The following is a 5,440-nucleotide window of genomic DNA, read 5'->3' on the forward strand; positions in this document are numbered from 1 at the left end:
TCGCCGCTTGCCACCACCGTCGGGTGTGCGCCGCTATGACCTGCTGATGCATGTTGATAGAGTGGAGGACTGGAACCCGCTCTCGCCTCTCTCCTCCCACTCGGTCAAAAGCGGGTTGCTATCCTGATACATCTTAGATGTATCTATAATTTTTAATTGTTTTATGCTATTATATTATCACTTTTGTATATTTTATAGCATTTTATATTATTTTTCTGTACCAACCCATTAATCTAGTGTCCAATGTCAGTTCATGTTTTCTGCTTGTTTCTTTATTTTACATGAAATCAATATCTATGGAGGTCAAAATACCTTGCTAATTTAATAATAAAAATCAGGGCACAAAAGACACACGAAGCTTTAGGGGATATCGAGAGGAGCCACACAGGGGGGGCACTTGTCGCGCTCAAGGCCGAAATATTATTGTGGCAGGCATATTTTTCGCCCACCACTAGTGCATGACAAACTGGTGGCGGGCCCTCCATTCTTGCCCGCCACTATTGTTTTAACACGTGGTCAAATTCGAATAGTTTTTGAGTGGCGGGTAGTAAATTTTTCCCATCATTGATGTGCCTGGGGCAGTGGCGGGCATTTGTTTTTATCCGCCACTACTACTTTTTCCAAAATATCAGTGTGGCGGGTTCCTGACCGTGCCCGCCACTAATTTGAGCCCACCAATAAACCTTTCCCCGGTAGTGAGAGGTCAACATGACCCAGCATTACATCACACATTGCAGTGGAAGAAGGCACCTATCCGAGTACAAACAAGAAGCAAATATGCCTATGAGGCAGGAGAAATAAGCAACACCCACCTTGCTAATCCCAAGCTTGCAACCGAGATCCCATGTTAGTGATCATCATCATATAGAACGTACCACGCTCTCCCCTTCGAGAAACGCTTTACCTCTACCTAAATCTAGGTTTGTTGTAGTATTTGTGATCCTTTTGGGAATCAACAAGTAGACTACCAAGGGTATCAAGACTAACAAAACTTATGGGTTGCATGTGGATATAGTGATGAGTTTGCAACAAGCAACTAAGCAATGTTACCCATCTAGTCTTACGAATACTAGAACAAGATAAGATAAAATCATGCGCATTAAGAGGGTTGCAAACTAGTTTATCAAGAAGTGATCCTGAACACCTACCTATGAGTCATGCATAACCCCATTGTGTCCTCTTCTTGCTCGCATACCAGAAGAATAGGCAATCACGGTTACGCACACATTGGTCAAGTTTTAGTTATTTCTTCAATGTTGTCTACCACTCGCATTATAAATTTCCAAGTTGCTTGTAACCGCGGGCACGACTTTCTGAAAGATTTAACCCCATAGGGGTGCTCCAGCTTTCCATTATAGATTCCACATGCATACCCGTTCCTCCAAGTTTAGGACCGTTAAAGCCTAGAATCCGTTCGAGGAGTTTTAAGTAACAAGTTCCTCTAGCTAATGTCAAACTAATCAAGAAAGGCCTCTGAGTGGGTCGAAATCCGGATCATGTCCACTTGTATCTCGTGACCCGGTCCCAGCCGGATGGGCAAGGGATAAGATAGCCAAACCCCTAGTTTCCCAGTAGTGGCACCGCAGACCGCCACTCCAGACCAACGCTCCTCGAAAGCTGACCCAAGTTGTTTATTATGATACCTCAGATTCATGACTCCTATGCAAGTTTTATATTGGTAAATTTTAGTACCAATGTTGGGCCTTCTGGAAGAGTTCAACGCTAGATAAAGGGATTCAAGGGAGGTCCCATAACCCCCACACACCGCAGATACGCTTGTGATGGAACAAAAAAAACATATTGTGGGTGCTTAATGTTGGCTAAAGTGGAACAAAACACCGGGGCAAAAAGCCTAAGTCTTCCACCCTTAGCTAGATTTTAACAGGTTCAACAATTAAGCTTCATAATAATGATAACCCAAGATATCCATGTTGTCACATGGAAAGTATCTTGTACCTACAACTAGCAACGCTATAAGAGTGGCTGAGCAAGCGGTAACATACAAATCAAATGTTTGCTAGGTAGTGGAGGTTAAAGGTTGTATCATGGCAATATGGAGGCTGTAAACATGTGGTAGGTAGCAAGACCAAACGATTGCATCAAGGCATCTAGCAAGTAAGGTAGTGATGGTATCCATGGTAATGATCATCCTTGTCTGTTATCCTGCTTTAAAGAAGAACAAATACATGAAGCGTGGTTGAACGAATCCTTGCACTTCGTATCGTTACCGAACTCTAGCAAGAAGAAGCAAAACCAGAAAGAAGCAAATGGTAAGGTGAATAAACAAGGCATGGCATAAAGCACAAACACGAACAAACATGGCATGGCATGGCATAAGCAAGAGAAGCAATTGCTACATATTAAGTTAAGCTCGATATGCAACGAGTTGCATATCGACGAAACTCCATGTTTGGACATTAGGTTCAATCCTGTTTATATACTCATCAAGTTTAAATGTTCTTTTTCATGGCAAAGAGTAATATAAGTAAAAAGTCCTATTTGGGCAATTTAAATGAGGCCGGAAACAATAAATAGCATCTCCCGAAAAGCCTCGTATGCAATTAAAGGATTTACTACTGCTCTGCCATAAACACAATTTTATAGTAGTTAAACAGAAAATAAGTGCACCATTGTCATCTATGCATTTTTCTAGTCCAATTACATTCATGATTTATTTAATTCCGAGTTACGGTTAATTATTTATGATTTAAACCAACTAGCATGTTATTTCGGCAATTTTAATTCAAACAACAAGTTAAATATTTTTAACATAGATGAGAGGCAAATAACTAGAATCTACACGAAAAACTGAGCAAGATTCACATATAACATGTTTAAATCTGACTTATGGGCATTTAGTTATTAGTGATTTAAAAATGATGGCATTTTCTATAATTTCCAATATGCGGAAATTATTTAATCACGAGGGGCCGAAACTACTGCTACACAGGCCGACGCTGATATTAAACTACGCATGCAGGCGCTGGATATTAACCTACGCCTAATGGGCTGGCGCAACTAGCAGGGCGAACGTAAGATAGAATGGCACATCATCGCGAACCAACCTGTGGTTGAAATGGTTAGGTGGACAGTGGTATCCCCAACCCACCAGGGTTCAAATCCTAAATTTCAAGATGATATGCCGGCTCAGTCTCTCGAAGGTGCTCATAGGAGTAGGGTGTGCGTGTGTGCGTTCATAGGGATGAGTGTATGCGCGTGTATATGAGCGCTTGTGTCTGTACTGATGCTAAAAAAAAGAATGGCACATCTTCGAGGCGGTCGCACATGGGTTGCTCACCTTCTAGGCCGAAGTCCGGTCGATGGAGAAGCGACTGGGCTTGGAGGTTAGGGCGCTTAGCTCGGACCATGAGGGACGGACGTGCTGCACAAAAATATGAGCATTTATTTGTCATATGCAAATTTTGTGATGTTGTGAATTGAATAGTTGAAACAACTTGTGTGACTTCTGCAATGCAAATATGAGCTTCCTACTAAAGAAATGCAAATATGAGTGATACGGAAAGAAGAGTAGAACAAAATCATTGCCTAATATATAGAAAGTGTTTCCAGTTTGAAGTCAATCTGGTTCCTTTTATCCAATCTAGCAATACTATCTTTGTAAAGTGGTCAATATTCCCACTTTTTCCTAAAGTAGAATTATGTCGTACTCAGCAAAATCATTAGATATATTCAGTCAAATGCATTCCATCAAGATTAGTACAGAATAGGAAAAATCAGTCCATGGCTTGTTGAAGAACCCAAACTAGGTCAGAGGGGTGCATACCGTGAGTGACTATGTCCTCTGGTAGGGTGATATTGAACTAACACCGGCGTTTGGCCGAGGCCACACAGACCTGGTGTTTCCTTGCATTGTGGGTTCCTCGAATCAGTGCTGATGCATAATGACATGGCGACGACAGATGGAGTTACTGCAAACTAAGGGCATGTCCGGTTATCCACCCGGCTCCGCGAAATTACAGGGATCTACGGAGCACCTATTTTGCAGCTCCGCTAATTTAGCATGCAGCTCCGTCGGCTCCGCGGAGCCGAGTCGGGAGTGGAAGGACTCCGAACACTCCCTAAGACACATATGGATGAAAAATAATTAGTATCGTTTAGCTCGTTCTTCATATGAGAAAACAGGCTTGGTCAACAACGAGCGAGCAAAAGTCAATGGCGTGCGGCCGGCGGCGATCGAGGCGAAGGAGGCCGGCGGCGATGCAACGTGTTTCACGAGCCTACATGTTGTGGGGATAGCCGGCGTGGCGAGAGTCGTCAAGCTCATGGATTTTGGCAAAATAGCTAATGAGGCTAGGTGCAATCCGAATGAGGAAGAATGGGGGTTCTGTACGAGTGAGAAAGAAGGGGAGTGGTGTTGCCACAAGTCTGAACCCTCTATTCCTAATCACACACATGTCTCCATAAGTTGTGTGTGAAATGATTAGTCATCATAGACAATTGTCTTTAATGAAACCGTTGGTCCTATCTTGTACACAGTTCATTTCACGAAACCGTGGGCGATAACTAATCTTCCTTTCGATGCGTCTGTACTATATCGCATACAATTTTCTTTTCTCGGTCATGCGTGATGCCTTCTAATTGCACACGTTTATTATATGAACAAACGGTTTTATATTCGTACAGTCTACAATGTGAACATTCCACACAGTCTTTCCTCATGATAACCCCCTTAGTGAACCATGTGCTGCACCCGCACCAATATCGCACCATGTGTCCCCCGCCAAATGTGACACACTCGTTGCCACCCTAGAAACCAGGGTGACAGCCCGCGTCACCATGGGCCTGATTAGACGAACATCTCTGTGGTTGTCGACCAACCATCATAGTACGCAGCCGTGAACACACTCCACCCACCTCGAAAGACATAGATAACACCCTTTCATCCAAGAGGAGATGTCCACGAGCCATCAGATCTGAGATAGACGAGCTGCAGAGGGCCTGAGTTGAACTGACTGATGCGTGCACCACGACCATCCATCGCCATGGAGCACCAATCGTCGCCACAACAAGGGAGGGAAAGCTGAGGAGCCCCGCCGCCGCACGTGTTTTCCCCCAACGGCGGGCGAGAGAAGATGGCTATCACTAGAAGCATCTCCAGCCGTTGGTCCCCCAGGCGGCGATTTTACGCGCCCCCTCGGGCAAGCCGGCGCTAAAATCATGATGGGGCGAGCGGGTTCCCAGCCGCTCGCCCCAGGGTCGCCCTGGCCGCATTTTTTTATTTTAAAAAAGTTGAATTCGGCAAAGTTCGGCTAAAATTCGGCAAACTTGATATTCATATTGAACATGATCGGCGTTTTACATAAATTATTTAAAAAAACTAATCTACGGGGTGAAGAACTCGATCAGCGTGGCGAAGTCGCCGACGTCGCCGCCGTCCTCGTCCTCGTCGTCCACCTTCTCCTTCTTGATCGCGCGGCCG

This window comes from Triticum aestivum, chromosome 1A (genome assembly GCF_018294505.1).
Source record: "Triticum aestivum cultivar Chinese Spring chromosome 1A, IWGSC CS RefSeq v2.1, whole genome shotgun sequence".
NCBI lineage: Eukaryota > Viridiplantae > Streptophyta > Magnoliopsida > Poales > Poaceae > Triticum > Triticum aestivum.